The sequence below is a fragment of the Balaenoptera physalus genome (genome assembly GCF_965194825.1).
Source record: "Balaenoptera physalus genome assembly, chromosome: 3".
NCBI lineage: Eukaryota > Metazoa > Chordata > Mammalia > Artiodactyla > Balaenopteridae > Balaenoptera > Balaenoptera physalus.
Window position 1 is genome coordinate 50,102,676 of NC_138890.1, and position 13,370 is coordinate 50,116,045.

Consider the following 13,370-nt stretch of genomic DNA (forward strand, 5'->3'; position numbering starts at 1 on the left):
CTTTTCTCTATCTTCAAAGCCAGCATCGTTGCACCAAGTCTTCCTCCTGGTGCCATCTCCCTGGTTCTCTCATGTGAGTCCCTTTGTTTCAGAACCAGGTTTGTTATCTCAGCGAACAGCCAGCCAAAACGCTGAGACGCCGGGGTTTGAGAACAGGAAGATCAAGTCTCAAATCCACATCCCCAAAGGCAAGGGGCTCAGAGTACTTACTGAATAAAGGATAAAGAAGCAGTGCGGTCTGAGGCGTGCGGAGCGGGGAGAGCGTGGGAAGCCTGGGGAAAAGTGATTGGAAAAAAGTGCGATAAGTGCTTTTCTGCGCAGGCGTAACTAGGCTACACGTTCCGCACGTTCTGAGGAGTTTTCCGCCCTCTGGGGGCAAAAGATCACTTGCGCATGCCCAGTTGAAGGGTCAGTGGTCCTATCCAGTCGAAACCAGCCCAGCTTGAGCTAGACACAGCTGATTCCAAGTTCCCGGAAAATAACTCGGGCAAACATTGTTTAGGCTACGTGCTGCTTGGAGGACGTGACCTGGATTAGTGAAGGCAGGTGAACTGGATTTAACCCATGGTTTCATTTCTTCCACATTAAGGACGCTTGTGATTCCATTGGGCCCACCTGAATGAATAATCCAGCATACTCTCCCTATTTTAAGGTCAGTTGATGGGCAACCTTAACTACATCTACGGCCTTAACTCCTGTCTGCCGTATAAAGTTCTGGGTATGAGGATGTGGACATCTTTGCAAGACCACAGTATATTTTTTTTTAAATCTAAATATAATGCTAATGCTCTAATAGCCAAATGTCTATGGATAGGGGCCTTCCATGAAACAGAAGCAAGCCAGTCAGTGGGCAGGATAAGAGAGGGGCCAGGAATGCCCCCTGGTTCTCTGATTGCCCTAATTGAGAAGCTGTTGTCGAAGCAGCCAGCTGGAGGTACCTCTGGGATCTGGAATCCTCTTTGGTCTGGAGTTGAAATCTGATCAAGGGCTGGGTAAGAGTAGCTCTCAGAGCTGGGGCTGTCCTGGCTGGATTCTGCCAGGGCCCACAGCAAACCCTGATTACAGGGTGGCTGCAAACACTTCAATAGCAGAGGCCCTACCCCCCAGGGCGGAGAGCTTCCATGGAAGATGGGGTTCTGTGGGAGCCGTCACAAGATACCTACAGCTTTGGAGCTCACGGGTTCGCCAAGCCAACAAGTCGCTGAAGCAAATTAAAGGAAGATGTCAAGCTTGACTTCAGGTTTGGATGATGATGATCATAACTCAAAAACTGGGAACCCAGGCACTGTGCAGAGTGCTTTCCATGCATTATCTGACCTAACCGTACGAAGCCCTGCCAGGAAGCTTTCACTCACGCCCCGTTTTACAGATGAGAAAAATGAGTATCACATAAGTGACAGAGTTTGCCCAAGGTCACCAAATTAGAGAGATCCTGTCTTATGCTACCTCTTTGTATTCTTCATCTTGCTGGCCCTGGATCTCAGTTTTTGCAGTTATAAAATGAAGAGGTTGGACTAAACTGAGATTTTCAAGTTTAAAAACAAACCAATCAATAGACAGAGTCTAGATAACAGAACCCTCTCTTGAAATGTCGAAAAATAATAATAGGATTGTTCTGGTTGAAGAAGATGGGGGGCTGAGACCCACCCAATCAGCTTTTCAATCCCTACTCTCCCCCTCCTCTCTTGCCCTCACCCCGAGGCAGGCAGTAGGGCAATAGAATTAATTCCTCAGAGCATAGTTTTTAAATTCCTGGACTATATGAGCTCTCAAGCATCCTTCTCAGTGCCCATGTTCTAAATGAATGATCACGTCACCTCCAGTATCCCCCATCCTCCAACTCCTTCTCCTTCAAATAAACCCTCCAATCTCAACCATCAACCCTTTCATAAACTGCTACATTCTTACCAGGAAGGTGCCTGCCCCTTCCCTTCCACCTGAGGCTCCCTAAAGGGCATCTGATAGAACCACGTGGGAATAGCTATTGCCAATGACCAGACAGATCTGGAAGAGGACATCTGGGATGACACCAGCTCTCTAAATCCTGTTTCAAGCACAGCTGTTCTCTCGCAGAGATTATTACAGCCCTAACCTCTTCCTGGGATGGTTGGAAGCAGAGAGATAGAGGGACAGTCTCCCTGGGGCCTCAGCCTCCCCTGGCTATTTACCTACTGTCAGGTTCTGGGCCAGAAATCCTTCAGGCTGTGCCCCTGCTGGACCCTACAACTGTTGATATTTGTGAGCAAAATCATAGATTCTTAAAGTCAAAGAATCTAGAAATAAACACTCAAACTCTTAGAATTACATAGACTTGGTATAATCAGGTTCCTTTAAATTAAAATAATACTGCTACCAGTTACTGTTTTTGTGCTAGGCTCCAGACCAGATGTTTATATACATCATTTAATCGTTGAAACTACCCTATAATTGTAAGATTACTGTTATTCCCACTCTACTCCTGAATAAACTGAGTCTTGGTTTTATTAAATCTTGCCAGTGATCGCAGGAGCCAGGGTTTATACTGTCAGATTTCAGAGTTGCACACACTGTACCACCGATGAATCCCAGATTGCTAGACTTAAAATGATAGCCTCTGACTTTCAGATCAGAGAGGCCTGTTGGGTCTGGAAAGGACTTGGGCGATAACACACACAGTCCGTCCTTGTCACCATAAGGTGAGGAAGCTGAGCTCACAGAGGCGACAGGACCCAGCCACGGGGCACAGACTGGGGAGGAGCTGAGCTGAGTGCTCAGATGCAGGGCTCACTTCCCTCCCCCTGCTGTCGACAGGGCAGTCCTGGGAAAGGCAGAGACAATGCAGGGGTGTGTCCTCAAGAGTCCCAAGGGAGGAAAAAGATCTGCCAAGATGGAAGAAGATGCCCATACCTGACATGACTCAGATGAGCAGGCACAGGGAGCAGAGGGCTCTGGGGTCCATGGTGGAGCCACCTGGAGCCGAGATGCTGATGAGACCGTGGGGCTGCAGGGAAGAGATGGTCGGTGCCAGCCGGGTGTGATCAGGGAAGTGGCGAGGGACCCCTGGGAATGGGAGAGGAGGGGGGCTAATTTCAAAGGCAAATCAAAGTTCTGGCTTCTCCAGTGGACTCCACACAAAATTCTTTTCTCTGGGTTCCCCCTGCTAAGGTGAATGGAGCCATTCAGAGCCCTGCTGAGGAAAAACTAGCCCTGCAACCCTGAGAGGAGGTCCCCAAGGGCACACAGGTAGAGCTGGGAGGCAGCCGGAGGGACCACTGCAGGTCACAAGAGGGTCATGAAGGGGCCTGAAGGACAGGAATATTTGAGGACAAAACAAATGAGTGTGGTAAGAGGGAGAGGCTTGAACTGGACTTAGAGAAGGGTTTGGCCAGTGCCCCAGGGCCAGATCTGCCTGCTGCTGGCTTCTAGAGAGCCTGCGACCTAAGAATGGTTTTAACATTTTTATTTTAGTTTCAAAAAATATTTATTTAGATATTTGGTTGAGCTGGGTCTTAGTTGCGGATCCAGGGCTCCTTAGTTGCAGCATGCAAACTCTTAGTTGCAGCGTGTATGTGGGATCTAGTTCCCTGACCAGGGATTGAACCTGGGCCCCCGGCATTGCGAGTGTGGAGTCTTAGCCACTGTGCCACCAGGGAAATCCCTGGTTTTAATATTTTAAATGGTTAAAGAAAATATTTGGTGACACATGAAAATTATGTGAAATTCAAATTTCTTTGTCCATAAATAAAGTCATATTTGAAAACGGCCACAATCCTTCTTGTATGTACTGTCTGGGGCTGTGTTTGCACTTATGACAGCACACATGTGGCCCACAGATCCTAAAATATTTACTGCTGCCCTTCGCAGGAAAACTTTGCCAACCCTTGCTCTAAAGGATGTTATTTCTTAATGCCATTTGCAGCAACAGGGATGGAGCTAGAGATTATCATACTAAGTGAAGTAAGTCAGAGAAAGACAAATATCATATGACATCACTTATATATGGAATCCAATAAAATGATACAAATGAACTTATTTACAAAACCGAAACAGACTCACAGGCTTAGAAAACAAATTTACCAAAGGGGAAAGGTGGGGGGAGGGATAAATTAGAAGTTTGGGATTGACATATACACACTACTATATATAAAATAGATAACCAGCAAGGACCTACTGTACAGCACAGGGAACTCTGCTCAATATTTTGTAATAACCTAAATGGGAAAAGAATCTGAAAAAGAATAGATGCATGTATATGTATAACTGAATCACTTTGCTGTACAACTGAAACTATTACAACATTGTAAATCAACTATACTCCAATACAAAATAAAAATAAAAAAATAAATTATGGTATTTCTAAAACATAGTTTTACTTAAGTAAATAATATGTAAATAAAATTCATTCACAAAAAATAATTACGGATGAGGTTTCATTTGACCGGCCCCTCCTCCCAACACATGGCCCCCCTCCCCTTGCCTAAGAGATTATTTATTGCCTTGGTGTGTGTTTTTCCAGATTTTTTTCTGCATTTATTTAAGCACATGTGTATCCGTAGAAGAATACAGGACTGATTCATGAGCTTTTTTTTTCTGTACGTGGTTTTACACTGTACATATTTCTCTTAAACTTGCTTTTCGGTTTTTTTAAACAAAACAACGTGCTGCAGGCTCCTGTGTAGAGCTACCTTTATGCTTGTAAAGTGCTACATAGTGTCCGATGCCTTGGTTCTACACCAACCATCCATTCCCTTACCACAGCATGTTAATTAGGCTATTGCAGAGGTTGTTTCCATTTTTTTTGCTACAGGAAACCATGCTACAATGAGCAAGAGATAGCATTTCAAGGCTCACATCACTACATTTATGCCGAGAAAATGTTTGTGAAATGAAAAGAATGGTATTCAACACAGGCATGTCATGGATGGGTTTTCACTCATGTATGTTTGTGACCTAAGTGAACACAGCAGCGCAAATCGCTCCGAACGGAGCCTGGGGCTCTTGCTCTCCTGCAGAGTTTGGTCAACATTCTAACTGCTGTTTGTAAGCTGGCAGAAACCCTCCTGTCTCTTGGTTGACACAGGATCCCCCTGTACAAACGTAACTGTCATTCTTGGGAGGAGGGAGGTAGTGCAGAGGGCTGGGGGGCAGCAGAGCACAGGGAGCCTGGGGGGCTTGGGGTCCGGTTTTCACTTTGCCGCTCGCTGTGTGACCGTGAGCAGCCTCTTCCCTTTGGGCCTCAGTTTCCCCATCTGTTCCAAGAGGGTGACAGACACCTAGAGCTCTGGCCTTCCAGGGCCTTAGCATTCTGTTTTCAGTGGCCGAGTCCTGCGAGGAGGGGCAGGACTCTGAGAGGTAATGGTTTAGCTCCCGGCTTCACGGGCACAGTTTTCTCAAGCGAGGTGCTAGGAGCTGGGCAGGTCACCACTTTGGACTCAAGTTCTCTCTGACCATTCCCTAGGGGAGAGATTTCGCCAGGATCGCAGCCATGTGTCCCAGATAATGGGCGTAGGGGATCCACCCAAGATCCTGGGTCTAGACCGCAGGCTGTTACACACTCTCAGAGAACCCTATTCCTCTCCGTCCCACAGCGCTTACCTCAGTTTGTAATTTTATGATAATTTGTGTGATCGTGCCATGAATGTCCATCTCTGTCCCTCTAGGGCGTGAGCTCTGTGAAAGCTGGGACCAGGTCTGCTTTGCTCCCCCTTTGTTCCAGCCCCCCAGCACACTGCTGGGCACTTTGTGGGCACTAGACAAACATCTGCTGAATGAATGAATGAACTGCTCCAGGCTGGTTTCAATAGCGGAGACATAGCCCAGGCTTCTCTCTAATCCAAGGGCTCCCAAAGAGGCAAATGACAGAAGGGTGGGGAGCAGAGGGGGGCAGGACACAAATGATCTAGGCAGCATCATGGAATTGGAAAGGCCACTCCCTCCCCAGGTGTCAGCCCAGGTGGGGCGGAGGGTGGGGGGTTTCTGGAATGGTAGACCTTGGGACTAAATACTCATGAAATCTGTAAATTGTAGGATTCATGCTTTCATTTACTTTTCATTCATCAGATATGTATTGAGAATCTACTTTACCAAGCAATGGAGACATGAAGACAGGCATTAACCAAAATCACAAATAAATAGATAAATACCAACTGGGACCTGTTTTGATGGGAAAACACAGGATTCCAGGAGAGGCAATGGAGAGGGGTATATAAAGTGCGCTGGAGGAAGAACTGGGAAGGAATTTCTGAAGAAGTGCTATTTAAGGAGAAACCCACAAGAATAGTAAGAGCTTGTCAGGCAGGCTTAGAAGAAGAGCTCTCATTTCATGCAAATGGAATCTTTCAATAGAATTTTGAGTGAGTCATGGGATCTTGGAATCCCAGAGAGAAAATCTCAGGATTACAGAATCTTGAAACAAACAGATTCTTCAACAGCAAATGGAGTCCTAGAATGTTACAGACTAAGAGGCATCACAGACAAGAACAAAGGGAATCTTAAGAGATCATTTCTTCCCATCCCCTTCTATCAAAACAAAAAGTACAGTGCAAGGTCATATGACCCAGGCAGATTAGCTCTCACCTCTTATTATTAATAGACCAGGACTCTATCCATTTAATAAATAATAATAACAATGCTTATATTGATTTTCTCATTACTAAGTGCTAATTGCTACTAAATGATTTATATCATTATATCAGTGAATTCCAACCTGAAAAAACAGAATCTCAGAAAAGTAAAAAACTAAATGGTTCAGGGTCACTCTGCTAGAATGTGGTGGAACCAGACCCCTTGGGCTTTTATGCTTATTTTATTTTTATTTTTAAAAATTTATTTGTTTTTTACTTTTGGCTGCGTTGGGTCTTCGTTGCTGCGCATGGGCTTTCTCTAGTTGCGGCGAGCGGGGGCTACTCTTCGTTGTGATGCACGGGCTTCTCATTGCTGTGGCTTCTCTTGTTGCGGAGCATGGGTTCTAGGCACGCGGGCTTCAGTAGTAGTGGCACACAGTCTCAGTAGTTGTGGCTCATGGGCTTAGTTGCTCCGCGGCACGTGGGATCTTCCCGGACCAGGGCTCGAACCCGTGTCCCCTGAATTGGCAGGCGGATTCTTAACCACTACGCCACCAGGGAAGTCCCTATGCTTATTTTATTTTTAACTTAAAGACTGTGCTCTAAAGCACTGTACTACGTAGCTTTCTCTCATTATAGTGGCTTTCAGGCCTGCCCCTTTCACTGTGACCCCAGGCTTCCTAGAACTCTCTCTTTGGGGGGTCAAGAGAATCTTTTAGCTCTGCTTTGCTGTGGAGCGATGAGCTGCCTGTAAGGTCCACAGTACACTCTCGTCCTAAACGTCCAACGATAGGCAATTAAATAAGTAAATTGTACTTTACTGGTATATGGTAAATAGTATTACCATATAAAGGAATTTGATATAGCTACTTTAAATGTTTTGAGTAATAATATTTAATCACATGAAAAGATGTTCAAAATAAAGATTTATAAAAGATAAAATAATATTTGCAATATGTTACAATTTTTTTGCAAAGAAAAGTTTGTGTGTGGTGCATAAGTGCTCCATAAATGTTGCTATTATTGTTGTTGTTGTTGTTATAATACAGAATGATGTGATGGGGACTTCCCTGGTCGCGCAGTAGTTAAGAATCCACCTGCCAATGCAGGGGACACGGGTTCGATCCCTGGTCTGGGAAGATCCCAAATGCCGCAGAGCAGCTAAGCCTATGCGCCACAACTACTGAGCCTGTGTTCTAGAGCCCACGAGCCACAACTACTGAGCCCGCGTGCCACAACTACTGAAGCCTGCACACCTAGAGCCCGTGCTCTGCAACAGAGAGAAGCCACCACAATGAGAAGACCACACACCACAACGAAGAGTAGTCCCCGCTCGCCGCTACTAGAAAAAGCCCATGCAGAGCAACGAAGACCCAATGCAGCCAAAAATAAATTAAAAACAAAAAAAAAGAATGATGTGATAATGTAGGCCATCTTTGGATTGTAAAATTATGACTTAAAATTTTTTTTCATCTTTTGATTACCTATAATGAACACCCAGTATTTTATAATAAGAGAAACAATCAAAATCATGAGAAAAGTGGTTCTGTGATTTTTAAGCCTGTCTTCCGTTTGAACACTGCTTCTCCATCTCTTCATCCTCTAAGTGAAATGCCTGCCCGAAACTAAGTGTCCTCATGTTGCTAAGACCCCATAGCAGAAAATAATCTGCTTTGTGCCAAGTGAAACTCTTTATGTGCTCTGCCATAGACAGAAGCAACCCTCAAGTCTTATGGAGAAATGCCAGGCATTGCAACAGGCCTTTGTGGTTTTTTTCCTTCTGGCCGCACCGCACAGCTTGTGGAATCTTAGTTCCCCAACCAGGGATTGTACCAGGGCCCTAACCACTGGACTGCCATGGAATCCCCCTGAAACAGGCCTTAAGAGGAGTTGTGATAGAGGAAAGAGGGTCTTCCTGGTGGCCATGTGAACAGTACAGACTGGGGCCCCTTCCTCCAGTGAATTTTTTTTTTTTTTTTTTTTGGCTGCATTGGATCTCCATTGCTGTGCGTGGGCTTTCTCTGGTTGCGGCGATCGGGGGCTACTCTTCCTTGCAGTGCGTGGGCTTCTCATTGCGGGGGCTTCTCTTGCTGCAGGGCACGGGCTCTAGGTGCGTGGGCTTCAGTAGTTGCAGCACGCGGGCTCAGTAGTTGTGGCTCACGGGCTCTAGGGCACACACTTGAGTAGTTGTGGCGCACGGGCTTAGTTGCTCCGCGGCATGCAGGATCTTCCCGGACCAAGGATCGAACCCGTGTCCCCTGCATTGGCAGGCAGATTCTTAACCACTGTGCCACCACGGAAGTCTCTCTCCAGTGAATTTAAAGTGAGACCCGGGGGTTCCCTGGCGGTCCAGTGGTTAGGACTCCGCACTTTCACTGCCCAGGGCCTGAAACTGTTCAATCCCTGGTCGGGGAACTAAGACCCCACGAGCTGCATGGCACAGCCAAAAGTAAAAAGAATTTTTAAATAAAATAAAATAAAGTGAGACTCATCTCTGGGAACACCCAACACTGGGCATCCTCTCCGGACGGAGGCTGGCAGAACTGGGAACTGCCAGTAGGTGGCAGTATCTGACTGTTTCCAGCTTCCCCAGCTGGCAGCCAGATCTTGAACTCCTCTCTTAAATCGCAGAAACCACAGCCCAGCTAAGGGAAGTGAGAACATCTGGAATCCCAGTCCCTTGTTCTGGTATGCATCACAGCACCATAGTGTCTCTTACAAACACTTTTGGAAGGGCCACCCCATGGAGGAAGGGGCTTGGGTCAGCGCCAAAAAGATGAAGTCATCTTAGCCTACTCTCTCTTCCTATCATAGCCATCCTATGTTTGTCTCTCCTTCCAGGCTTTGTTTCCACCAGCCGGTGAGGCTGTGTGACATGTGTTTATTTGCTATTCCAGCCCCTGGATGTTTAGGTTGTTTCCTTTTTGCAGTTAAAAAATACATTGTTGGGCCTAAAAAAGCTTTCCCTGTATTTCAAACTATTTTCTTAGGACTCATTCCCAGAAATGAGATGATCAGCTCAAAAAAAATGAGGGGTATATTAGACTTTTTTCTGTAGCTCAGGGAATAAGGCCCTGGGCTCTGCAGTTAAGGAGATCTGGCTTTCACTCCTGCCCTTAGTCCCTTGGGCTGACTTTGGGCAAAGGTCATAATTTCTCTGAACTTCAGTTAACTTTACTGCGAATTAAGGATACTAACTAGCTCCCACACTTGTACACTAGTTCCCACTCTTTCTCCATCATCTGTGTTGCGCCCCTCTCTCTGATCATTCCCATCAGCACACAAATACGCTGTGATGCCTCCAATCTTAAAAAAACAAACCAACCAAAACCCTCCTCTGGATCCCCATTCCCCTGCCAGACACTGCCCCATTTCTTCGCTGGCCTTTGCAGCAAAGCTCCTGGAATAAGTAGCTAATTCTTGTTATCCTCAGCCCATTCCTATCAGGTCGGTACCTCCAACAATCCACTGAGTCTGCTCTTCACAGCACAGGAAACAATGCTTCCCATGTAACGTAACCTATCAAATAAGCCTAATTAGTTTAACATCTCCCTTTTTACAAGGAGAGAGAACAAATCTTGGGTACATATTAGGGGCCCTCTGAAATATTTCAAATCTCAGAGTTAGTTCTAAGTCAAAAAGACTTCATTTAGAATCCGATTTTGGAAAGTTAGTCAAAAATATCAAAAGTTTTCAAAACACTTGGTCAAACAGGATCATAGGTCACTGTGAAAATATGCTTAGCTATCCATTTAAACAAAATAACAAAGACTCCATAGGCAAACATAGAAGGTTACATAGTTCTGAGCAAAACTTAGCTTTTTTAATATCGAGAAGACGAGGTTTACTTAAGTAATTAAAGATCTGATAAAGACAATGTAGAAAATAAGGTGTAATTTTGGCAAAGCATAAGATTTACCTTTTATAATCTCTTATTATCAAGAGCAGACCAATAGGAAAAAGCTGTCCTTTTAACAGACAGAAAAATCAAATTTAAATTTTGCACTAGCTTACCTTTGGTATTAAAATGCATTCATTTAATTAAATTTATTCCAATTTTAGCCAGTCCCGATCAGACAAAAAATTCTTCCTCAAGATTCCTTTTTTTCATAAACCTTTTATAACCTTCTATATCCATTTTATTTGTCCCTTGTTTTCTTTCCCATTTAGAAATAACCAGCTTTAAGACAAAATCACCTTCTTTTCCCTTAACAAAATGCATTTCCATTCCTTACACCTTTAAAAAAAAAAATCCCTTGCATACAAAGATGTTTTCCTTATTAATTTTAGTAGTTTTAATTACATATATTAATTAAAATTCTTAACCCTTAAAAATCTTAATTTCTAGTGAAAACTAAGAAGTAAGCAATTATGAACTTTTACATTAGTATTCTGTAGATTGGCAAACTTATAAGTACTTTTTATAATTTCTAGAAACATGTGCTTTCTCATGGAAAATTTTCTCAGCATGGCACCAAAGATATTTACTAATAGTTCCAAACATCTTTATTAAAGGATGCCTATGTTCAGTAATTAATGTCTCAGTATCTTTTTTATTTGGGATTGATCTAGATATTCAATAAATTTCCATCATTTAACTTAATTTAGCAAAACTCTACAGTTTCAAGTTCTCAAAAAGATTTAAGGAAACTATTTTTAGGTAGACATACCATAAAACATAATTATTCTTAAAGAGTTCACCTAAACTCTTATCACATTTACATTTACTTAAGAAAATTTTACCATACCAAGTTATTATTCTTGCTGACAAATTTTGTAACAGAGATAACATGAACTTTTTTGACTTTTAGTAAATCTACATACAATAAAAGTATTGTACTTAATGTTGATAACTCTAAAGACCCATCTGTATTAATTAAAACAACAGGGCTTCCCTGGTGGCGCAGTGGTTAGAAATCCACCTGCCAATGCAGGGGACACGGGTTCGTGCCCCGGTCCGGGAAGATCCCACATGCCGCGGAGCGGCTAGGCCCGTGAGCCACAACTACTGAGCCTGCGCGTCTGGAGCCTGTGCTCCGCAACGGGAGAGGCCGCGACAGTGAGAGGCCCGTGCACCGCGATGAAGAGTGGCCCCCGCTCTCCGCAACTGGAGAAAGCCCTTGCACAGAAACTAAGACCCAACACATCCACAAATAAATAAATAAATAAATTTAAAAAAAAAAAACAAAAAAAAAAAACAAAGTTAAATTAGCTTTATTTACTGTAGATTAATCCTAGATCATGTGAACTTGAAAAACATTTGGCTTAGTTTCTGTTATATTTTGGCGAGTATACTCAATTTATATAATGCTTTTTTGTTTTAAGCCAATTAAATAGAGTTCTTTTACAAATTAGTTTTAGCAACACCATCTGAAGGTAGAAAAAATACCATTATCTATAATGTGCATACATAGATATATATACAAATAGACACAAAGATCTCATAGTTTTCATTTTAAAACTTTAGTCATGAATCAGGTATAATACTGATTATATTACTAAGTATAAAACTCACTAGTTTATAGAGTTTATTATACTAAGTGAAGTAAATCAGACAGAGGAAGACATATAATATTGCTTATTTGTAGAATCTTAAAAAAGATACAAATGAACTTATTTACCAAACAGAAACAGACTCACAAACATAGAGAACAATCCTATGGTTACCAAATTAGGAGTTTGGGATTAACGGATACAGAATACTATATATAAAATTGATAGGGACTTCCCTGGTGGTGCAGTGGTTAAGAATCTGCCTACCAGTGCAGAGCACACAGGTTCCAGCCCTGGTCCAGGAAGATCCCACATGCTTCAGAGCAACTAAGCCCACGAGCCACAACTACTGAAGCCCGCGCTCCTAGAGCCCACGCTCCTAAAGCCCGTGCTCCACAACAAGAGAAGCCCGCGCACCGCAACAAAGAGCAGCCCCCGCTCTCCGCCACTAGAGAAAAGCCCGTGCACAGCAACGAAGACCCAACACAGCCAAAAATAAATAATAAAATAAAATAAATAATAAAAATTTTTTAAAAATAAAATAGATAAGTAACAAGGACCTACTGTACAGCACAGGGAGCTATATTCAATAACTTGTAATAACCTATAAAGGAAAAGAATCTGAAAAAGAATATATAACTGAATCACTTTGCTGTGCAACTGAAACTAACACAACACTGTAAATCAATTATACTTCAATTAAAAAAAACAAAAAAACTCACTAATTTATAAATAACAGTTGGAATAAATTGTCTACTCACTCAGATGACTAAAGTCTTTCACTATTTGTAGAGAAGATTTTTAAGATCTGTATTTGCCCTTGACAAGCAATTTTAAGGAGACTATTTGGACAAGAGTGTCCTTTAGGCAGTTTGTGTTTAAAAAGGCCTCTTTTCCTTTTTTTTTTTTTTTTTTCCCTCCAGTCTTGGAAATTGGAGATGGCCTAGGTAAGAGTTCCCAGAGAGGTTACAAGCCTTTTGAGATAAAAGGGGAGGTTTTGGGATCCATGAAAAGGAATGGGTAGAATTTGAACTGTCTCTAGCGCTGCATTCACAGTTGTGCAAAGATTTGTAAGATGTAACTTAAATGACATTGTAGGTTGATCCACCCATCCAAAAGCATTATATCTGGTTTTAAAAGGGGCTGTCATTACAGAAAAGTCAGTATGGCTAGCCTTCTGCAGAGGATAAATCTCAGTGTTAAAAAAAAAGGGGGGGCTTCCCTGGTGGTGCAGTGGTTGAGTATCTGCCTGCCAATGCAGGGGACACGGGTTCAAGCCCTGGTCTGGGAAGATCCCACATGCCGCGGAGCAACTAGGCCCGTGAGCAACTAGGT